Genomic DNA, 25,745 nt, shown 5'->3' with positions numbered 1-25,745 from the left:
TAATTCTAAGGTATACACAGTTTAGTAATCTAAAATGTGGCAAATTTATAAACTGTTTGTGATTCTCAGATGCATGTTGATTTTTTTTTTGTTTACTTAAATTACATAATGTCCTTATATGGGACAAGGGAGCAAACTAACAAAAAATGATTAAACCAAGCACTATATGAGTCTGAAATTACCAGTGCTATAAACTGTGCTTCAATGTTTCTTTAATTTTGTAAAATTCACTGAAGAAAAGGAAAACTCAAGTCATAAAATAAAACAGTGATTCTGTGAAACCTGCTGGTGGCACTGAAGAGCTATGACACGAAATATCTTCAAACTTTTTTTTTCTCTTTTACCTCCTTTGCCAGTTTTGGGCTGCCCAGACAGACACTTTCTCTGTTCTTATTTGCCTGAAAAGGATGCTGGTTATTGGCACATATGGCTTGCCTTCCATCTATGCCCTTTTAATTTAATGTGTGCTCTGACTGGGAGAACAGCATTTGAAGGGACCCGAATTGAGGTAGGACACTGGTATGGAGAGTTTGTATTCTGTTGTTAAATCTGGCAAACGCTTGGGGAAAAAGCTGTTGCAAATGTGAAAGTGATCTTAACTTTTCTCTTTCTTACAGTGTCACTTGTACAATGATGGAATTACAGTTCTGCTCAGTAAACGTATGTGTATTAATGTTGGGGGAACTACTAAAATCATTCACCTGCTCACACTGCATATATGATTCACCAGAAGTATAGATGTTATTGTGGCTCGCTTTAATTATTTGTTCTTTGTAGTCTGTTTATTGTGCCATGCATATTATGTGTTGTGAAATGAGAAAACTGTTAGAAACATTATACTATATGATCACAGAGCATTTGAATGCATTTGTAAGCTTTTAGAGATACTTGGAGGGTATTCAAAGTCTTACATCTGGACTTTATGATTCCCTGTACTTATTTTCATTGTATTAATGTGTTCTCAGAATTAATATTTTAGGAAGACTGAGGTATACAGCATTATATGAGCATATCTGATTTAAAGGAACTGTGGCATTAGGTCCTGTACTCTGATACCATTACCGAGGCATCTGTAGGTGTGCTGTGAACCTACTTCACAAAACCTCTAACAATATCAGAGAATATAAAACAGGTGACTGCATTTGAGAAAAGCCATACAGAGACACTATGATCTATCATTCAGTGAAGCATAACATATTTCAGAACATACAAGCGATGTATGAAACAGTATGAATGCATTAAGTAATGCAGAAACCTGGGGAAACCAGTTAATATACAGAGAAAAAGGCTGCACTGTGATAACTGCTATGGCAAGATATTTGGTAACCTCTGGTAACACTATCAGCAGGCCACATTAATGCTGGTTTAATGAGTTTACCATTTTAATTTATCAGTTAATAAACACTGTAACATAATTCTGTGTTTCTGTCTGCAGAACAGCATACTGTCATTAATAAAACTGAAGCCATTAATGTGTATTGAGTTTTGCAAAATTTGCCCAGCAATCCTCATAGAGGAATAAAGATCTGCCTGTGACTTGGACAAATTGAGTTTGATTAGCGACTTGAGCACCTGCTAGAGCTGGCCAGGTGGAATTAGCCTTGCCTCTTCTGGAGGCAGAGATTGAAGTATGCAGGAGACACAACAGTTCAAAAGCCCTGTTGGTGATCAGAAGACACAACAGTTCAAAAGCCTGTTGGTGATATCAGGGGTGTAACAAGGACAGCTGTTATAGAGGTAGGTGAGCAGGAGGGACACACCACCCTAACAATGGGGGCACTCTCTTCACAGCACCATTGCACACCCACATAGGTAACATAAGCCCTGTTTCAGCTATGTATGCTGCAGGTGACAAGTCCCACTCCCCCCTACTGAAGTGTTTCCCCATCACCTTCCACCCCACTAGTAGGAACTTCAGAAATAAATTGTCCAGTTAAGCTGACCTTACCTTTGCACAAAACATAATTTTTAAGGATGATAACATCTAGGTGTTGTGTCTACCCTACTCAACATCTAACTACTAAAATGTAAGCAGTGTTACTGAATGTCACATAAAAATAAAAAGTTGACCCCCCCCAAAAAAAGGGAGAAAGGATAATAAAAGCAACCTGTGTCTTTGTGTGTAATAGTAAACTAATATCAAATCCTAAAATGCAAAGAGTGTTACTTTAAGTACATAGATGAATTAAAAGAGTCATACTCCCTCAAATAAATACATAAATGAATTAAGGAATGAATGAATGAATAAATAAATGAAATTGGTTTAACATTTATAGCCATTCATGGATCTGATACTAATATATTTGTGACAAGAGGCATTTATTTAACTGCCTTGAAACTATTTAATATTATTCTGAATCTGAATATTAAGGTTGTGGTCACAGTACAAAATAAAGCTTGAGTATTTGGATTTATGTTTCCTTATAGCTATTAGATATAGCTAATAAATCCAGAAATAAAAATTATGATGGTAAATAGTAAAACACTTGGCCTACCAGCTCTGTTTACTTCCCTACCTGCTGTGCATGCTATAGACCTTACTTTTACCTTAGCTCACCTCTGAATTTCCTTTAGGCATTACTAATTGCATTACTGCTCCGACCTTGCTACCTGTTGCAGAAGGCCACTCCGCTGCCTACCACCCTTTCTATGAATTAATACTTCTGCATGCCTGTCTTGTCTGTCTGCATTATAACCCAAATAATGCTGCATTGTTCTTATTTATATTACATTTATATATTCTATGTAATCCACTTGAGCTTTATGGACAGAACATGTCAGTGGTATCAAACTAAGACTAAAAAGTGTGGAAATTAACTAAATGATAATTAATTCACTTCATTCACTATCTGTAGACCGTAGTGTATCAACATGGTTATAATAACAAGATGGCTGTTCAGTTAATGGAATTTAAGTTATCAGAACAATGACACATTGGCAGTTCACCAGTGTTGAACTTGGAGTATTTGGCAAATGTGAGTATCAGACTGAATGGCTACACTGTTTTGTTTGAAAGGTTGCACTCTCATGCAGAAACAGGAACAGTGACATGCAATAATAATAATAATACATGTTCTATGTGTAATACTGTTATTTAATATTATAAATGCATATTTGTATAATAGTCATTAAGGAACATATATATTATCAGGATGAGCAAAAAATGCTTAAAAGTATCATGAATGCTTTAAATAATGTTAAGTATTTGTCACTAAATGTTAAAGAGGTACTACAACATAAACAAGGAAATATAAACTGCAAGATTAATCCATGTGCAGTAATCTCAATGTGTGTTGGGGTATTAAACTTCCATACATAAAATTACTCAAATTTCTTAAATTTACCTTAGCTAATTTTAATATATACTACGCATCTGCACTATTTCTATTTCATACTTATTGGGACAGGCATAAGAAAGCAGCTAACATCTGTTAAGATAAGTTAATGATGGTTAAATGTTATTGACTTATTTAGGATTTTTAGACACTTAGTTATCAGTCAGAGAATCAGTCAGAATGCTGAACAGGTAGTTCTTCTCAGCCATGGCCATTTTATCAGGGATATGATGCAGGGCATACCTCTCACCTGTCCAAATTTTCACAGAATGTCCAAATTTTTGTCTAATATTGTTGGTCTGTTCCTCATAAAATTTGTTTTTTTTTGACAAATTATTGAGCATTGATATTACTAAATAATGATAGACATTTTAGTTCCAGACCTTATATCCTTCAGATAATGCATGTTAATGCAAAACCTGTTATTCTTGCAACTTTCTACATTTTTAAGAGCAATAATTAAAATCTGTCCCTAATTTTGAACCTTTGTCCCCCCATTATTTTTGACTTTGTCCAGATTTGTTGGTCTATGAGGTTGAGAGGTATAATGCTGGGTCATTCTGCAGTAGCCCCAAAGTAGGTTGAGAGTAGTGTGTCTGGATTTGTCCTGCAAGTCACCTCTTTGTTGTATGACATCTCAGCCTGCTTTGCATGGCTTGCTGCTAAGTTCCACTGTTTGTCCACTACTACAGTGGTCTGGTAATGTGCACAGTGCATGCAACTAACATGTTAAGCAGCATATTTATGAATGGCTTTGGTATAACACCTGTAGGTGTGGTGTTCCAGAGTATTTTAGCATAAAGCCACTATACAAAGAAGGGGTCTGCTTGATCCTGCCCCTCTGACCACCATGGCTAATAAAAGATCAAAGAGTATTTGAAAGTGTTTTTTATGGGGGTCTGTAACCAGTACACTCTCAGGTTCTAAATATATCCCCTGAGCTCCAAATATACTATCTCCAAGACTTCAATAATCTCAGATGAAAGGGAAATACAGATACTCTTACTTTGCTCAGTCTGAACTCAGAGATATTAAATTTAGAGATCAGTGGTGTGGGGTCATAATCAAGGTGGTGAATGGGCGCGCAGCCCCTCTGCAATAACTTTTATAACTATCAGATTCCCAGTGCAGCTATGCTGTCATGGTGTCTAATATACAAAGGGAAGAGAAGGTATGGACATTAGTGCGTATGACAAGGACAGAATGCCTAGTGAACACATAGTAGCTGTGTAGGGACTGGCATCTATAATACACTTGACCATAATACATCCCACTATAACTTTGTGCCACATAACAAGTCTTACAAGGTCATTTGCAACTAACAACATTATGCAGCATGTAAAAGAATGGTGATGAATGGGGGTAATTTATGAGAAGTCAGTGAAGGAATGCACCACAAGGACAACCATGGCAAAGCTATAAGGCTGAAAAGCATACCAAGCAAAAAAATAAATAAATAAATAAAAACAATATATTCAATAGTTGGGTGTACAACCACAAAAGGACATTAAATGCAGGGATAGAAGTATGATGTTAGGTATAGCATAATGGAACTGGAAGGACAGTTAGTTGCACAAGAGATTGTGGAGAGGTACAGCAGCAGGAGAGAGGAGCAGAGAGACAACTCACCCAGTATTAAAACAGTAATAGAATAGACATGGTTAATACTGGAGCTATAAAGACAATGACAGAAAAAAGGAGAACCAGGACCACACAGTAAACTGGCAGTAAGGTGTCCTGTGGTGTACATGTGCACAGTAATATATAAAGGGCATAAAAATAAAGTTCATTGTGTTTCCAGGATCCATGGACCTTGGTATGCACCCCCCACCCCATGCTTTTTTCACTGATTGCACCACAAATACATTTTATTATACATCACTACAGTGCTCTCCACCACAAATTTGAACAATAGCAGTCTTCACAATTTTAAAGACGTAACAATATTTTTGGGTAACACAAAGTGTTATATTTCCCAAGCTAACTCATTACTGTCAGTCTTTGCTCTTCTGAAAGTCTTGTTAAGTGTCTTTGAGGACTTAAGAGAATGCCTGTCAGCAGCCCATCATGCAGCCACTTGATCCAGTTCTGTTCCTCCTGCAACTCTTTATACACTGACATGACACTTACCCAGCAAGCAACACAGCCTACAGTGCCACATTTCAACACAGGTCCATCACACTGCACAGTTTGTGGGAGGTATGCAAGAATCTCTTGGAAGCACATGTGCCAATATGATGCCTCATTCCCAGGATGGAAATGTCCTCCACATACTAGAGCACTGGCTTTGTTGACTCTGGGAAGCTGGGGCATGGTTCATCAAAGGCAGATGGAACATTGACAGTCTGCAAAAAAAGGCATGGCTTTAAGGCATTCAGTGTTCCATTGAAACACCATGTTTGTATCATCACAAACTGATGCCAGACTGTAGCTTTGCATCCTGTCATACATATACTGCAAAAATGGAAGAAGCATTTTTTGGTGGGTACATAGGAAATTGTAGAAGACACTGCAGAGAGCTGCAGATTCAAAGTCAGAGAGGATTTATTCTGGCTCTTCCTGTAAACCACAATCTTCAACAATTTCCAGCACCATACTACATGTCAGGTTATACATCTTGAGGGTCTTGTGGCTCATCAAAATGTAAATTAGTGGCACAGACTTGCAGCCAACTTTGCCGGTGTGGGGGAGAGTATAGATTGCATACAGTTAGCTTCTTATAATGCCCTTTGTTACAAATGTAACATACATAAGCTACTGCACAAAAAATAAAGGTCATGGAGGTTATCCACAGTGGTCAGCAAAACTAGTACAAAGCACCCATGTTTGTTGCTGTGGTACTTCATGTGGAATTTGCCTGTACTGATAGGTCATTGCTGGTGAACAAACTGCTATAGTGACACCACATTCCCCAAAACTGCCCTGGGTCTTTGATCTTCTCAACCTGTGTATGAATCTGTCAGGGGCCCTGGTCTGGGATAGGGCATATACCACATCTGAGACATGACAATCACAAATCCTCTTTAATACTTGGAAAAGGGTATTCTTACTACCACTGTCATAGCTGAGAGGGTCTGATAACAATGTGTACATTGTTGTTTCCCCAGTGTCTGGCAGGTGACAGTGCCTGCATTTGGAGTTGTGGTGGTCTTCACATGGTACTACTCCACACCTAACTGCAGGCCCAGTAGGAATTGTTCTTGACCATTTTGTATGGTTGAAGATATATCTCTTTATGTGGAACATCTATTTTCTTTTTGTCATTGACTCTGGATATATCTAAATAAGTGGCCAATCTGACCTTGAGGCTACAGGTTGCCCTTGGTTCCTGGGTGGCTGTGTCTTGTCTGTGCTCTCCTGTGCTGCCTGCTGCCATAACTGTTAATACGTATGTTACACTCCATATTCATGGTTATGGACTAGCAGTCCTGACATGCGTATTCATGGATCCCTGGGGTCTGTATTCCTTGCAGACAGTGTTACCATACATTTTAATAGCGAGTGACAGTGACATGTCATTTTGAGAGGTCCACTGCCTATGTTTTATATTGCTGAACATTGTGTCGTGCTGGCTAGTATTTTGCTTGAGTACCTCTGATGGCTGCTAAATTCTTCCAGCCCTCTGTTGTTTGTCCACATTGCCCTGATCTTTCTGCTGCATTCCCAGTATCATGTACTGCAGTCACATGGTGTCGTATGATCACTGTACAGTTTGGGTCATGCAAGTAGTCACCAATGCATTAGCTGCGGTGCTGTGTGCCCTTTCAGCTCTTGCATTACTGTTGCCAGGTCAGTAATCCTGCTAAATATGCCAACCTTCTCAGACTACAGATTCACTGCCTTGCTTAATATTTGTTTCCCACTATATTCATATATGGTATCACGTACCAGTGTCTTTGAATGACCCCACCATTCAAACTATTGTTTTCCCTCTATTTCTGTTTGCATAAGTTGTATCACATTATATACTGTGTTCCCAAACTGGGATCCAGAACTGTAGACTAGGAAGATCAGGGCACATGTCTGATGCTGCAAAACTTTTAGCAGTAAGAGGACAGAGTGTTTCACGGACAGCCTGGGCCTTCTGTAAAGACTGAACATGAGACAACGACAGATGCAACCTTGCAGATGACTATGCCACTGGACACTACATAGTGATAGCATTAGATGTCACAAATACTCTTTTATTTCAACAGCATCAATGCAGATTCTTTCATGGACTATATGATCCAAGTAGCAGAAAAGTAATATAGTGGTGAAGGAAGAAAGGAACAGAGTGCTGGGGAACATCCCGTGCAGCACGGCATGAGGAATAGAGATCTGGGGAACATCCTGTGCAGCACGGCATGAGGAATAGAGATCTGGGGAACATCCTGTGCAGCACGGCATGAGGAATAGAGATCTGGGGAACATCCTGTGCAGCACGGCATGAGGAATAGAGATCTGGTGAACATTCTGTGCAGCACGGCATGAGGAACAGAGATCTGGGGAACATCCCGTGCAGCACGGCATGAGGAATAGAGATCTGGGGAACATTCTGTGCAGCACGGCATGAGGAATAGAGATCTGGGGAACATTCTGTGCAGCACGGCATGAGGAACAGAGAGCTGGGGAACCTGCTGTGCAGCACCACTAGGGTCAAAGAGCTGAGCAGCAGTCATGCCAGGTACAGCAGAACTACAGAGATATGGGTGCAGGAGTTACCTAATTATGACAACCACCCTACCTGGAAGATATCAGGACAAATGTAGTACTTTAAGCAGTCTGACTGGATGTTTTATTTTTTTTTTATGAATTATACCTTTGGAGTATACATTAACACATTATATGTGAGTGCATCCATAAGCTACCTAATATTGAACCTACCAGGACAAGCCCAGCAAATCCAGCCAAGACTTGTCTGTTCTCCTCATGGCACATACTATGTCCAGGCACAAATATGTACCTGCAGGAGAGTGTAAAACCTCTCCCATTAAGAATAACATTATCATCCTGAATAATGCAATAGGGAATTGACAAGGCATCAGAATGTTTGTTTTCTACACAGGAGTTATCCAGGTACAGTGTCTGCCTTACTGATAACAGCATCAGAATGTTCATACTGAAATCAGCAAACACAACAATGAACAGTAAATTTTGGGGTCCACCAACACCCTTGTGAACCAGTACATTTACAAATGTATGATATGTCATAACTGAAGAAATGACATGCCCACACTAGGAATCTGCACTGAGGATGAAGTATGTCTGTTATGTTGTACATGTGTAATAGGATGTAAACTATAATAGCCTTAGGTGTAATACATAGGAGGTAAAATACACAGAAGCCCTCAGACACCAATATCGGGGAGGAACTCCCAAATTGCACAATCCATGGAGAAAGGGCAAGTTCTCCAACTCAGGGATTGTCAATCTCACACATCTGTTGTGTCGACCAAACAGATGTTGATGCGTTGTCCATTTGCTAAAAAATAATATACCTATATAGGTATATGCATAAGGATGGCCTATTGCCCAGGTCTTCTGTAACACTTGTGAGCATATGTACAGGCAGTATGCTCAAGGTAATGTGAAATCAAAGCAATATAACCTGACAAGGGATGAATACAAACTTTTGGATGAGATAAAAAGGAATCATTCTGCATGTATTATGAAATCTGGCAAGGGTGGGGGAATTGTTGTGTTTGATAGCTTGAACTATTCAGGGGAGATGGTGAAAATATTATATGAGAGTGGTTCTTATACCACTGCCTCAATTAATGAGGTTCATTTTTCTTACTAAAAAATAGACCAATTTCTAGAGGATGGCTTGTTACAGCATGCCCTAGATCTTGACACATATACATTTTTAAAGAACCCCAATCCAAGAATACCGGCTATGTTCGGTATTCCAAAAACATACAAAGATCTTCACAACCCCCCATTCAGACCAATTGTGGCAACTGCAGGTTCAAAAACTCCCTCATTTGCTGTATATGTAGATAAATTGTTAAAACCAGTACAAGATATTCATACTCACATAATTAAAGACTCATGGGATTTTTTTAGGGAGGATTAAACCTTCTCTTTTGAACAAAGCTATCATCTTCCTGATCATAGATGTTGTTGGTCTTTTTGTCCAGTATCCTCCAAGAAGGAGGTTTGGAAATGTTTCACAATGCACTGCTGAACTTTGAGTTTTTGACACTATTGGAAATTAGGTTAGTAATGGTTTGTATGGAAATTGTCCTGGAGAACAACTATGTTTGGATTGATGGAGAGATTTTCAAACAGACAAAGTGGGTCATAGCTATGGGGTCGGTGTGCACCCCCATTTTTGTTAATTTAGTAATGCTGACCTGGGAAAAATAGTTTATATTTGGATCCTCATTCTGAAATTATATTAAGCTTTACTTAAGATTCCTGAATGACATCTTTATTTTGTGGTCAGGAGATCTATTGTCAATCCCAAAGTTCATTAATTACACCAATCATTCAACCCACTTTTTGAAATGTACCCACCAATGTGACCCAAACTAGGTAAACTATTTAGACATTACCCTCATAAACAATCCTCATGGCTTTTTTTCCAACATTTATAGAAAGCCTACTTTCTCCAGTGGTTACTTACGCTACAACAATGCACACCCCTTTATACAAAAGAGGAGTTAGGTGAAATGTCAGTTTGTTTGATTGGCAAGGATGATATCAGACAGAAAATTGTTTGATATCAAAAAGAAAAAGCTAGAAAACATGTTTTTGGAGAGAAACTATCCTTGGCACTTGGTGAAGAGTATCAGTGATGAAATCTTTAATGAATGGGGTAAGACGTATCAACCACTATTAGGTGTAGGTTTAGATACCCCACATAATACAGTTTTAAGGAACAGTGTACATGGCAAGGCTTTATCAAATGAAGTAAACAATGATGGGGCAACTATTAGTAATAATTTTTTATGCCAGAAAAGTGACTTCACTAGGGCCTTTATTTTGCAATATAATACCGGTTGCCAACTAATCAAGCATATTATTAATAAGTACCAGTATATTATGACCAGTGATGAAAAATTAAAATAAATTGTAGGGCCTAGACCACTATGTATTTATAAAAGAGCTTCATCTTCGTTTGGCTTTTTCCCGGTTAGGGGTCGCCACAGCGGATCAGCTGTCCACTCATGATTGGCAGTGGAGTTTTACTGTGTCGAGTTGCCAGCTCGGTGCAAGTAACATAAAAAAACATGTTGGAATCAGGTCAGACAAACAAGAAAATGAATAAGGCGACTAGAAAATGTGGTAATATATTCTTGACAGCCAGAGAATGCAACTAAATAACCAGTCAAAATGCACTGTGTATGTGCAAGCTGGCAACTGTATGACTAAAGGATTGGTATATCTAGCCACCTGCTTTTCCTGTCCTACCTTTTTTATTGGCAAGACCGAGAAGCTGTTGTAAAAGCGAATATACTATAAGAGGACAGTCAGAATAATGCTATATTTAGGCATTCAATATCATGTCCTGGGATTAAATGCTTCTTGCTTACTATCTTAGAAAAAGTAACCCCTAACCCAAGGGTAGGTTCATGGAAGGATTACTGGGAACTAAGAGAATTAGCATGGCAAATAAACCTATATGTGACTTACTTTCCTGGTATCAATAACAGTGCATCTTTAATACCAGTCTTAAAAAAAGGACTAATAAATTATAATAATACCCTGTCAAAAAGTTCTACATTATTTTCTGTATTATTTGTTTGTATTTCCTATTCACTATTTCAAATATGGATTAATTTTTTTACAGCATGTATATATATATATATATATATATATATATATATATATATATTTAAAATATATATATATATTTATAAATATATATATATATACATTTATAAGTATATATACGCACACACACACACACACACACACACACACACACACACACACACATATATATACATACACACACACACACACATATATATATATATATATATATATATATATATATATATATATATATATTATACACATTTATGAATATGCTTGTAAAACGTATGCATTCCAAAAAAGTGTATAGTTGAAACAGTACTTATTTAATAGTTTTAATCAATGTGATAGTTTTTATAAAGAATTTAAGCTTCTTCTATTTTGTATTTATTTTTTGAACAAGATGTATTTAAGTTTTTTGATTATTTAATTACTTAATTGGGAATCAGTTATTTGGTTTTGCTATAAAACTGGTCTTAGTACTGTTCTACTTTATTCTGAGTAAGTCTGCTTTAGAGGATGATAAGCTAATTGTGAATTTGTAAGCTTAACTAAATTCATTTTCTGGTGGTTTTAAACTCATTGGTATGTGGCTTCCTTTCTGGAGCTGGAGTCTACTTACTGACAGCAACTATTTGTACACTTGTGTTTTTATTGTAATGATAGTCATTGCTAAAGGGTCTGATAAAATTGTGTATTTGAGCTGAAGTGTAGATATATTTTATCACCATTCTATATTGATAATCCAGCAATTACCACCACCTATTTACATTGTCCAACATTTATCATCAATCTTTCTGTGAAACCAGTTAGGGAAACTTCATCCCAATCAACTAAAAGACAAAAATAAATAATCTTACAATCCTGACAAAAAAATCAAGCCTGTCCTAAATTAGGCCCACTAGAAACAAAATTTATTTTTAAGATGAAAAAAGGTTAAAATAATGAATACAAAATAAAATTAAACCTGAACTGCAAGCTAGAAAATTGCATTATTTGGTAAAAAGCACTCAAAATCTAAAAATCTGCAGTAAGATTTGGGTTCTTGATCCTCACTTTTGGAAATCTCCACTATGCAGCTTCAAAGAAACCTCCTCCTTTCATGACATCCAGCCACAGTTCAAGACATGCCTAACTAAAGGTGTTAAATACATATGCTTTTAAAATAGCAAAATAATCCCAATATCCCCCTTTAAAGCCTCTCCTACTACATGGAAGTCTGGATTAGTGTCTCCATTAGATATACAACTTAAAATCTCATTCATACGATAGCTTAACCATTCCTTTTTTCATTAAATTTTATCTCTTTCTCTCTCTCACTTTCATTCTTGCTTACTCCGCTACCTCTTCCCCATTATTCCCCCCATTTTTTGTCAGTGTAATTTATTTTTATACTCAGAACATAATTCATTACTGCAGCCATTAGATATGCCTGCTTTTCAAGCACACACCCATTACGTGTAATAGGCTATTTTTTAATTGCTGTAACACTGTGCAGAACCTATTACTGACTTTACTTTATATACCACAAGAACAATGATTTGTTGAGCTTTTGTTGCTAGAACATGGTAAAAAATAGCACTGTTATTACTCTGCATGTCCCAGAACGAATTTGAAAGAGGTCCAGTTAGATCAGTGCTCTTCACATTTTAACATTAATTAATTTAATTTAATTTAATTAATTAATTAAAAACACAGCTAAACTACAAAACTAAGATAACTAAATTCAACCCTCACTAAACTAATACAATATCAAAAAAAATCACATAGCAGTATTAAAAAAATCTACTAAAATGTTTCTCAGCATAGAGGTAGGATACCATCAATGAGTCAACTGATTCACAAAATCAGACAAAAATTATGTAAAGCTATATTCAATAGATAACTTAATGTAGTTGTGGCATCTACTAAAATGAATGGAAGCGATAATCCAGATCAAGGAAAACAGAAGAAAAAAGTATAAAAGGAACAACTGGGGAACTGCGTTGCATGGTGCAAAGAATATCCTACATTGTCTGATGAAGGCACTTGATTTGTGTAGATATTAAAGATGAAATTCATTCAATAAACCTAAATTACAAGATATTTCATTACCACACATCAAGCACCCACTACATAACTTTCTAGTTCAAATTGTTCAGCATTTTAGTTGTCTTCCTCTGAACTCCCTACATCATTGGAAATATTAAGGTCTCCTAAAAAGGTTACCCAGTTAGGTTTGTAAACCACCTCACAGGAAAAAGATCCACACATTTCTGTTACTGTACCACAAAACAGAACATGTAGCATCATCTGCAGTTTTGTAGGTGTCTTGCTCAATGATATTTTGAATATGTTTTGCAAGGGTTATGACTGGTTCCATTTTAAACTTCTTTACCATACCCATATATCTATGAGCCAGATGATGGTTTGACTAGTCGCCTGATTGCTAGAGGAATAACCAACTAAAATGAGAAGTAATGCTCTGGAAGACAAGAGGGATTGCACACAACAAATAACACAGTTGAAGGAGCAAACAGTTTTCAATAAATCCAGTTGAGCCCTTTTACCCAAAAACAACCAAGGGACTTCATCAGAATCTAAGACAAAGAATACACATGCTAAAAGGCATTTCCCTCCCACCCTTTATCTATACCACTAATAGAGGCACTCAAAATGAGAGGTTTCTCTTTGACTCTTGTGGCAATTCATTAGTCACCTTTCATTTCCAACAACATTTACCACAATTGTATATGTGTTATTGCTTAGCTTTTCTTAGATGGTGTTTTATTCACACTACCATTGTAAGGTCCACTGCAAGTCTTTCTCGTTTGTTCTATAATCAATCAACTGGCACAATATCAAATGACCTTACCAAAGTCTGACTGGGCATTAGCCATGGTCTCTTTCTGATTTAACACCCTGATTGCTATCTAAAAAAATAACTCTATTAAATTTGATACCCAGGGTCCTGTGCCCAAGTCTTCTAAAATTCTTTCTTTCAACAGTGATGTCATTATTTTCCATACAACAGAAGTCAAGCTCACAGATTAGTAGCTTTAAGCCTTTTCATGTTCCCACTCTTAAAGAAGATACATAGTTTTATCTTCTTCTAGTTTTCAGAAATTATATCCTTTACCTGTAGATTATTAAAGCCAGTTTTAAATTCTCACCTCCATGTACTCCATTATGATTTCCAGTATGCAGCAGTACATTGTTTATCTACAGATTTTGGGATTCTTTCAGGACCCTTTATTTGTGAAAGTATTAGGATAAGCCCCCCCCCACACATGTGCTCTCACACTCACACAGACACGCGCACACACACACACACACACACACACACACACACACACACACACACACACACACACACACACACACACACACACACACACACACACACACACACACTGTGGGCTCTTCTGCTCCCTAATTGTGATGAATTTCTCTTTACTTCCATTCTAAATATGAACATATTCACTTAGCAGCTTTGCCTTTTCACTATCCTTGGTTTTACTTAGCTTCATTGTCTGTTTTCTTTGTTCTTTTATATTACTATAAGCAGTTTTATCTCCTTTCTTGGCTAAACTGAATAGCCCCACCTTTTACCACTTTGGTGTTCTTCTATTAAATAATGAGATACGTAAATATCCTCCCTGACTGTATAATAATTCCACAAAGTGAATGGTAAACATGGAAAGAGATGTAAAGCAAGAACTAGCTCTATGTCAAAATAAGCGGAGCACAGTTGGGTCATGAAGCGGTTGCAAAGTTCATCAAGGGTCAGAAAGGTATGATCACAGTGGTCAAAGATGTCATAGTCTAAACATGAACTGTCATACTATTGAAATTGACACTTGACAGCTGCTTCTTACCTCCCTCCTATCCACATGACAAAACAATTCCACTTCCATAGCTGTATATACTGAATGTATGTCACATAATGCACAGTGCAACCCTGACATTTTAGTAAACAGCACAGTGGCTTAGTGGGAAAATCTTTGTGTCAGAGGTCCAAGGTTCAATCCCGACCACTGGTTACTGTCTGTTTTATAGTTGGCATTTTGTACATAGATAATATAATCTGTAATTCTGATGCTGATAATGAAAATCTCAACTAATGTATTCAACAACTTCTGCTAAATGCTGAAGGAATAAAATGTGTGCTCTTTCATCATATATGGATACCATTGAGAATATATCTGTTGCCTCTGGGACTTGGATATTATTCTGAATGTCTAAACTATACTTGTAAATATCCCTAACACTATCTGTAGTCTGCCCTTTATAAAACTTTGTATTCTCTCTCTCTTTCTCCTCTGATTTGGAAACGTTTCATTGCCTTCTAGCTGCATGAAGTCCGCTTTCAGTCCAAAGAGTTTAAATGATCAAACTGACACCTTTGAACCTGAAGCCACACTGACCAGTACCACTGCAGACTGCTGATCCCCCTGGTGTGTGTTTCCTCTAGAAATGAAGTGCAGTTCTCAGCTCTATCATGGGTACCCCCCCCCCAAAGTTTATCCACCCATGCTAGCTGGCAGTCTCATTACCTGGGAAAGGAGTACAAATAGTCTAACGCAAACCAAAATAAATTAATCAAGAAAGAACCAACCAACACATCTAAAAGTGGATAAAACTTTAATGGGTAAGCACGTTCATACTCTTTAGTGCTTTGTCAGACCATAAAATCAAGGCAACACAACACTACATAGATAGAAAAAACAATCAATAAAAAAAAACATACCACGTGATTTTAAAGCCGGTTTTTAAAGCACAGCCTCATTTAAGCCAAAATTATTATCTGCTTGAAGGGTAATTATCCATTTCATCTTAGCAATCTCAGTTCTGTTAATAACATCACCCCCTCTCATACCCTTGGCAATTAACTGTAAAACCATAAAATGAAATACGTGTGTGCCATAGGAGGAAATGTGCTTAGCTAAGGCACTGGATGTATCGCACTTCTATATGTCACACAGGTGCTGCAGAATAAGTTCCTTAAGGTAATGATTTGTTTTCTGTACATAAAAGCAGATGCATACTGCACAAACTGCTAAATAAACTAGATTTGTCCTTCTATAATCAGCATAAAACCTGGGAGCATACCTCTTCCAAGTAACCATATGTATAAAAAACTTTTGCATAACAATAGACTTGCAAGCTTTGCAGGAACGACATGGAAACGTATCTGTTCGTTCAGAGGCCACGCTAAAATTACTGCTACTCTCATAATAAAGCTGTCTTTTAACAGACAAATTGTTCTTAGAACAAAAACAGGGTTGATCACCCACAATCTGTCTAATGTCATCACTGGCCAAAAGAATAAGTCATTTTTTTCTTGATGACATTGCATACAAGATTAATATCACTTGAGTACATGAGCGCAACCCTAGTATTACCTGGTGCAGCCAGTGTTCCATGAGGGGATATCTCATTAGCATCCCTCCTAGAAGAAAAATACATCTGGTTGCTTTGATTTTATGGTCTGATGAAGCTTTGAAGGGCATGAAAGTGCTTACCTGTTAAAGTTTTACCTGCTTTTAGCTGTGTTGGCTGGTTCTTTCTTGATTCATTTATTCTCATTATCTGCACTGCCTCATGCCTCTTTTATATGAACATTTGCAAATTACTCCAGGAAGAAGGGTATTCTCCAAACTAGCAGGGAGCCTGGAAATCCTGGCCATGTCTGCCAAGGATGTGTACCTGTCTCTTCTGCAACTACTGTAATTCTCTTAGGATCCCAGCTACTCTCTTCAGTTGCTGTGCCACCTTCTTATCTTAGTTCCACTGTATCACCTACTTTACGGCACCATTTACTCTTTGTTGTGCAGTATTATTTTGTGTTTTAGTCATGACTGGCATCTCACTTTTAAAACATTGTTAGTTGCCTTTTTATTTGACTACTAATATATTTTATTTTATCAGTTCAGCAATGTTTTTGAAGCTTCACTACATCACTAAAAATGTGATGTGGGTGTCCTTTTGGGCTACTTGTAGTTACCAAAAATGCAAAAGATTTAAGATTAAAACAAAATAAATGAGAGAGTTTTGTTTAATATCTTCTACATTTAACATTAAAACAGCAGCACACATGTTTCTGTCATTCAATGTGTTTTGACAAAGTTTCAGCTTTTTCTATAACTTGTTGATAGTGTGGCAGTCTTATTAAGTTATTGCACAGCTGAAATCATTAAGGACATTATTCTTACAGAAATATGTGAATAGTCTCAGAATACATTTTATAAAATAATTATCGTTTGCATATGCCTTTAAAATCTTAACCAGCATGTGTCAGTTTCTTACTTGATTTCACTGGGATTTTGTTTGAAATTCTGGTCACCCCAGCAGTTCCCTTCTAGGCAAAAGTGTTGCACACTACTGACTCTTTAAGTGACTATAAAGATTTTGGTACTTACCAACAAACAAGAATCAGTAAACTACACAAATGTAGTCAGTATATAGCCCTTTTGTTTTTCTACCTGTTTATGCTCTTTACATTTCACCCTTGTAAATAGCACTCACTTCGATTCAAAATTGAGGGGGTTTAATGTAACTAGAAGATGCACCCTAGAACTGTTCACATAAGACACTATAGCTTGGTATAAGGCTCATGCTTTGGTGTCAGATATAGCAGAGGTGTAAAAGTATGATGTTCAGAGAAAATTAGATACAAACAGACTTTTACAAGGAATATAGTTCTAGTCATAGTTCAGAGGTAGATGGTTCTTCCCTTTTTTAATTTCTCCAAATCTTTTGGGCTTCTAATACCATAACGGGAATGGACCCCATTCCTAAGTCAAAGTATGATTAAAGTTCATGAAATTAGTATTGTTTCAATCTTTGATGTCAGCCAAAAGTGCTCTTTGCAGCACTTGCAATGTGCCCAGAAATGACTCCTGCAATTTGTATGGCGTTACATGTATTGGCAAAATATCTAAATATGATTGCAGATTCTTGTTTTATAAGGCCCTTTGCTCCTATTATTCTCCTACTACTATTGGAACTGCATGGGTATCTCTCTTCCACATTGCTCTCATTAATACCTGCAAATGTTGATATTTTATGGCTTTGTGTCTCTCTGTATGCAAGACACTGAAGTCGCTGTGTGTAGCGATTTCAATGATCGATGCTACTTTTGTCTTCTTTTCATGCACCACTATATCTGGTTTTCTCACATCTATCTTTTGAACTGTTGCTAATGGTTGATCTCATGTGATGTAGACTTCATCATTTTCTATGATGTTTTGTGGTTCAAGTTTCAGTGTTTTTCAGCCATTTCAGTACCGAAATGTTTGCACAATTCCCCAGTGCAACAGACTGGCCACATTATTATACATTCATAGGCTCATAGGTAGGTACTAGGCTATCAGCCTTGGGGCCTATATAAGCCTAGCCAAAAAGGTTCCCCAGCTTTCGCTACCCAAGAAAATTATTTTCCTGTGCCCCAGTCAAGCAGTGTTGCAGAAGTGATCCCCGGGGTGAATTTTCTATTACCCATCCAGTCATCAAGATTTTTCTTAAAGAGGGCCAATGAGGAGCTTTGCTTGACATGAATAGGTAGTTCATTCTAGAGTATGGGAAGTCACTGGGACAGAAATCTATCCCTCCAGCATGTTCTGTTTATTGTGATGACAAGGTTTAGGTCCCTGGAGCATGTAGTTCAGACAGATTGGGATTTCTTTAAGTGTAGCATGTCCAACAGCTCTGGGTTTCACATAGCTTTGTATGTTAGGCAGAGATCGCCTCTGAGTAGGTGATGTGTGACGGAGTAGAGCTGGAGTTTTTTGAGACGGTCTGCATACGGCATCTGCTTGAGGCCGGTAATCCTCTTAGTGAGGTATTTCTGTGGCCTTTCCAATTGTTGTAGGTGTCTTGTGTGATACATGCCAAACAGTGCATTGTACTCTATAATGGGTCTGATGAGGGATGAGTAGAGAGGAACCATGACCTCCTTTTTTCTAGAGTAGAACCCTTTTGTGATGAGGTGTGCCACATAGAAGAATTTCCGGACTACTGTGGCGATGTGGTTATCAAAGAAGAGACTACTGTCCACCTGTGTCCTGAGGTCTCATCACACTTTCAGTGTTTAGTGAGCTACCGCCTATGTGGTAGTTCATGGGTGCCGGGTTTTTTCCCAAAGGGGATGACAATGCACTTCTTGGCATTGAGCTTGAGGCCATGACTTTGACACCAAGTATCTGTCTCTGTGAGGCCCTTTTGTAGAATGTCTACATCATTAGGTGATTTGCAGTCTTCTGCAAACTTTGTTAGCCAAAGACCTTCTGTGTTGGCCTGCACTTCAGAGAAGTAGATGCCGAACAGGAGAGGACCCAGGACCGAACCCTGTGGTACTCCACTCATCACTGGTCTGAAGTCGGACTTGGAGTCAGCTACTTTTACTGTGTGGGTTCTGTCAGTGAGCCAGTTGGCCACCCATCTTGTAACATAGGGATTTATTCCCAGTTTAGTGAGTTTATCTATAGTTCCAGAGTGGGGGATGGTATCAAAAGCCTTGGCAAGGTCAAGAAAGGCTGTGTGCACTACCTTGGCCTTGTCTACGTCTCTAGTGACTGCTTCAAAGAAGTCAATCAGGTTTAATAGACATGATCTACCTTTTACAAACCCAAACTGAGTGGGGTACAGGGTTTGGAGGTTACCTATGTCTTTGTTTATAGGCTCCAAAATGATACATTCCATGGCATTGCAGACCAGGCTCGTCAGGCTAATGGGGAAATAGTTTCCGGGGTCTGCCGTGGCACCCCCTTTGTGGACTGAGATAACCGTTGCTGTGTCCCTTTCAGTAGGCACATAGCCTGAGGTGAGGCTATGAATTAACATGGTACTTAGGTGGGGTGCCAGCTCGTTCTGTAGTTCGTGCAGTACACAGCCTGGGATGTTGTCTGGTCCCATGGATGCTGTGTTCTTGGCTTTAGAGAGTGCGGTCTTTACTTTTTCATCCATGATTACAGGGGCTTTGGATTCTTCCAGTATTAAGATGGGCCCTTTGGAGGGTGAGAGGGGGGTAAAGTTAGCACTGAACCTATCTGCCAGGATGTTGGCAATATCGGTTGGTTCTGTATATTTAGTGTCATTGTGCTGTAGCTCAGAGCAGATCTTAGTGTTGCCAATGAGATTCTTGACATAGCTATAGAATGCTTTGTGGTTGTCTTTGGAATCAGTGGCAATTTTATTTTCATAACTGGCTTTGGAGGATTTTATGAGGGATCTCAGCTTCCTGCTGAGGCTGACCAGGGAGTTCTTCCAATCTTGGGATTTTACTCTTTTTTGAAACAGCTTCTTCCTTCTGTTTTAGAGTTTGTTTATGGCAGGGGACCACCAGATTGGCTTCCTTTTTTGGAGGATAGCATCTTGGTTCTGTTGGGGATAGCATGATCCATGCACTTGTGTATGTGCTTATACAGTGCATTTGTGTAAGATTCAGCAGTCATACCTCTATTTTCCATCTGCACGGGTGTCATGAAGTTTGCCACTTCTGTCTTAAGAAGCATGAAGTTGGCTTTGGAGTAGTTTTTGATGGTGGTTTCCTTAATGGGGGGTGGGGGTGGGATATGGATGCCTAGGGTGATTAGCTTGTGGTCGGATCTGACCAGAGAGGAGTTGACCTCTGGCGTGGAACACCGGTTAACAATATTGGTAATGACCAGGACCAGGATATTCCTGCCCCTGTTGGGAGTGTGGACAATCTGATCCAAGGTGCTGGAATTTATGAATTCCAGAAAACGTTGAGCAAATGAGTTGCCACATAAGTAGTTTTCCAATTTGATGGTGGGGTAGTTGAAATTGCCCATAATTAAGGTATTGGGTTGTACCTTAATATTTTCCAGTATCTTAAGAAATGAAGAGTGGGAATCCTGGGGCATGGTGGGGGATCTGTAATAAGCTACAACCTGGATTGCAGACTTGCCCAATGTTAGTTGCACTTGCCTTTCAGTGTACAGTCCTTCCGCCATTAGCATGTCATAACCAACAACAAGGTGTGCAACTATTTCCAATTCTGTTTTACAAAACCTACATTTATTTGTTTCTCCCACGTTTAATGTACTTTGTAAACCAATATGTACGTAGTCCTACTATCTTGGGCCAACAATCTTTTTTAATTTCTTGGGTTTCTAATACCATGATGGGAATGGACCCCATTCCTAAGTCAAAGTACAATTAAAGTTCATGAAATTAGTATTGTTTCAATCTTTGATGTCAGCCAGAATTGCTCTTCCCAGCACCTGCAATTTGCCCAGTAATGACTCCTTCTGCAATTCATGCGGAGTTACATGTAATGGTAACACATCTAAATGCGATTGTAGAATCCTTTTTATAAGACCTATTGCTCCTACTACTATTGGAACTGTATGGGTATCTCTCTTCCACATTGCTCTCATTTCTGCCTGCAAATCCTGCTATTTTAAGATTTTGTTTCTCTGTTGGGAAGTGACTGGGTGTGGCAATTTCAATGATCAATACTACTTTTGTTTTTTTTTTTCACAGACCACTATATCCGATTTTCTAGCATCTGTCTTTTGAACTGTTGGCAACAGATGATCCCATTTAATGTAGACTTCATAATTTTCTATGGTGCTCTGTGGCAAATGTTTCCAGTGTTTTTCAACCACTTCAGTACCATAATGTTTGCACAATCCCCATTGCAACAGACTTGCCACATTATTAAGCCTTTGAGTATACAGTCTGTCCGCCATTAGTATGTCACAACCAGCAATGAGGTGTGCAACTGTTTCCAACTCTTATTTTACAAAACCTACATTTGTCTGTTTCTCCCACCTGTTCAATGGACTTTGTAAACCAACGTGTATGTAGCCCACTACCTTGGGCCGCCAATCTTAAACTTTCATCTCTTGGATTGAATTTGCCTCTCCTTAACCATTCCTGCATTCGAGTCTGATCAACATGAGGTTCTTCCAGAAGTTTTCTACACTTGCAGCTATATTTATGCATTTTCCACATTTCTTGCCTTCTCATCTGGTCCTTCACATTATATTCTTTCTTTTGTTTTTTGGCACATTTAGTTGCTGCCTGATTTTTATCTACTTCTGGTTTGATTTTCATTCCTGCTCGATGCCGATATGCTTCTGCTAGATTAAGCAGAGAAGTCATCTTAGATTTATTCTCCTCATGTTTTAAAACTTTCACTACATTTGGGTCTTGTGAGATCAGGAGATATATGTGCAGTCCCACAATTGCAGATCTATACATGTAATCAATTTCAAGGCGGCCCATCCCTCCTTCGGAACGGGGAATATATAATTTTAGTATGCACTGATTTTTATAAATTATTTGGTGAGCATGAAGCATCCTTCTTGTTTTCCTGTCTAGTCTATCCATCAGGTTTTGGGACCAGTCAATCACTCCAAAACTGTAAGTTAGGACAGGAATAGTAAATTGGTTTATATCTTGAATTTTGTTCCTAGATGTCAGTGCTGTTTTCAGGATTAATTTAACTCTTCTAAAGTATTCCTTGCTAAGTTTTATTCACATTTGTTCATGTTTTATTGTTGTTCCTTCATTAATTCCCAAATATTTATACACTCCCTCTTGCTCAAGTTTTTTATACCACATTCTTGTCCCAAACTAATGTTTTCTTGGTGCTGCAGTTTTTCTGCTTTAAAGGTTGCTTTTGCACATTTATCAAGACCAAATAACATTCTTATATCATCTGAAAAAGTTTTGAAAACTGGCAGTTGTGCTTTCACTTCCACATCTGATAAGCTATACAGTTTTAAATCATAGACAAAGAGAAGATACACTTTGTTGTTTTCTAAGAGCCAAAGTATAGGCATGGCCTAAGCAGTTAAGTAGACAGCTTAATGGGTTAAGGGCACGACAGAATAGCAGTGGTGACAGAGTCACCCTGGAATATCCCCCTTTGAATTTTTATCCCTGGGATAATAATTTTCATTTATCATGGCTTAATTGCAAAGTGGTCTGCCACTGTTTCATGGTCACTGTAATCTAGTCAATCAGTGTAGGGTATGTCTTATACATTTTTAAGCACTCTTTTAACCAGAATGTGGGATACTATCAAATTTTTTTTTGTAGTTAATCCATGCCATACTTTGATTCTTCCCCTATTACAGTTCTCCGCTATGATTTTATTTAATAAAAAATTATGCTTTGTTCCATATAACTTTCTTTTACTGCCCTTTTGTTCTATTGCCATAATTGAGTTTTCTTCTAAATGACTATAAATTCTGTTGACATCAGTTCCAGTGTAGAGTTTATACGTCATTGGAAGGCAAGTTACTGGTCTATAATTTTTAGGGTAGCTTGCAGGTGCACTCTTGAGTAGGAGCATTGTTTTTCCTGTTGTTAGCCAGGTTGGTGTCTGTTCAGCGTATGCATATAAATAGTTCTTACTCATGGCTAAATCTTTGTGCAAAGATGTTAATACTTTTAACCAGACGTTAGGCACTTTATCTGGGCCTAGGGTTTTTCAATTAGAGGCTTTTCTTCACATTGTTTCAATCTCTCTGGCTGTTACTTCATCCCATTTCATATCCTGTACCTTAAACTTCTTATTCTTTCTTTTACTTCTATCCATTTAGCATCTTTGTTATGTTCCACAGGATCTTCATAAATACTTCTCCAAAATATATCTATTTCTTCTTTTTTTGTTGGTTTTTCAATTCCTTTTACCTTGTTTCCCAGTTCACTATAAAACTTTTTTCACTCATCAATAAATTGCTTATTTTATACTTTTCCTTTATATTTATCTGCATATCTTTTAAGTTTTTCTGCATGTGCTGAGATTTTTAGTTTATTCGTGATAGTGCATGATAGATCCTGATCTGTTCTAATACTGCGCATTTTTATCACATCTGTCTTTGTACGTATTTTTGTTGATCGATTCCCTCTTCTATAGTCTTCTAACAGTGACACTTCTTGTCTTGTTTTATAGTTTTCTCTATTTAATACTTCCATGAGGGCATTCGATTTCTCCCCTTCCTTTCCCTCACTACCCTGCTTTCCTGTGGTAGAACTTTATCAGTTATTATTTTAGCTGCATAGTAATATACCCTGTTTACTTCTGTTATATTGTATGGATCTCTGTGGACAGTCGTAATTACTGTGTTCATTTGTTTTATCAAACTTCTGACTTTTTAGGTTTTATTGACCTTCTGCAGTCTATTTCTTTCATTCATCTTAACATGTCTCTCTATCTCTATTAAATTAAGCAACTCTTGTCTTAACTCATTTTCTTCTAAACTGAGAACACATTTTTTGTAGTATCTTCCTGTGGCACATTCTCTTCAATTTTATCCTTTGCCATCCAATGCTCTGTCATATGGGATCTCACTGGCCTATCACTCCTTAACATTGACTGTGTCAGTTGCCACAGTTTCCTTGCTGTCCAGCTTCAAGTGAACATTTATACTGGCTTCCTGTTGAAGGCTCCAAAATATCTTCATATGGCACCTGACCAAATGCTTCATGTTCCACTGGTTTCCCCTTAATTTGGATGTCCATTGCTTTATCCTTTTGTAGTTCTTTCTGAATTAGATTTTCTACACTGAATCCTTCACTTTGCAGGTACTCCATAACCTCAGTTTCTATTTCTTTAACTTCTCCATTACTAATCTCTATTTCTGCTTTTTCTCTTTGTCTTTGTATTTTTTTGTATTGTAAAGTTTTCCAAGTCTGGATTCCTTTGCCTGTATTTCTCTTCAAATATCTTTGGTACTGGTCTTTTTGTATTGATTAGTTTTGCTTTTTCCTTTGCATAAATATTACATCATATTACATCTCTTTCTCTTTCCCATGTCCATATTTCTAATTCAGATGTCCCCTGATCTTCCTGTTTCTCCTTACTTTGGAGACTGACTGCATCATGCTGTGATGTAACCTGTGTTAGACCTTCTACACCAAATCCTTCACTTTGCATGCACTCTGTTACTTCAACTTCTATTTTTTTTATCTGCTACTTTACTAATCTTCTTTTCTATATTCCCTATTTGTGATATTATTTTTTATTGTGAAAGTTTCCATATTTGGATGCCTTTACCTGTATTTCTCTTCAGATATCTTTGGGGCTTCCTTCTTTATACTGATTAATTTGGCTTTTGCCTTTGCTTAAATATTGCACCATATCAAATCTCTCTTTCTTCCCCATGTCCATATTTCTTTTTTATACTTTTCAAAAATCTCTAGGTTTTGTTGTTTATATTTTTTCACTACTTCAGATGCTTCTTTTTCCAATCAGATCAAAGTTTCTTGGTCTGCATACTGTTTTTCACAAATCTGTTGTATTAATAAACACACATTTTATTTGAGGCTTCTTTGAGTTTTTCTTGTGGAAGTATTTTTCTTTCCTCTAATTTCTCTCTTAATCTTTTTGTATATCTTGTGTCCAGAAGTTCTGGGCTTTTTGCATAATAGTAACAATACATAATTTCTTTCTTAACCTCAATAGTCACCTTTATCATCTTTATGGCTCTTTTTTGGCTTATTAGTTTTTGTGATTTTTGTGGATTGCTACTTCCTTCTACAATATGGGGGCATCCTCCCCCTGGGCCTGGCCTGGCCCCATTGTAGGAATGTTTCCGTATTTTGAGGATTCAACACTGTCATTTTTTCCGGTCCTGACACCAGTGTGCCTATCAGGATTGGGCACTTTTTTATCCTGGGTCTTGTGTGCCCAGCTATCTTTTT

At 37.7% G+C, this 25,745-nt stretch overlaps 1 protein-coding gene across 2 annotated transcripts in view; it reads left to right on the top strand.

The window, feature by feature from the left end:
- The first annotated feature begins 380 nt into the window (after nt 1-380).
- The window catches only part of ATP1B4 (ATPase Na+/K+ transporting family member beta 4), a 541,897-nt gene continuing 516,532 nt past the window's right edge, over nt 381-25,745 (top strand). The window contains exon 1 of one of the 2 annotated variants that reach the window (XM_044057342.1): nt 381-508. The gene's annotated coding sequence lies outside the window, so the exon portion shown is untranslated. Of the gene's footprint in view, nt 520-25,745 lie in introns of both variants that reach the window. The other variant, XM_044057343.1, reaches the window with a different exon arrangement.

The sequence above is a fragment of the Protopterus annectens genome, chromosome 15.part0, assembly GCF_019279795.1.
Source record: "Protopterus annectens isolate FY-2018-M chromosome 15.part0, PAN1.0, whole genome shotgun sequence".
Lineage (NCBI taxonomy): Eukaryota > Metazoa > Chordata > Ceratodontiformes > Protopteridae > Protopterus > Protopterus annectens.
This window is presented reverse-complemented; position numbering and strand designations above follow the sequence as displayed.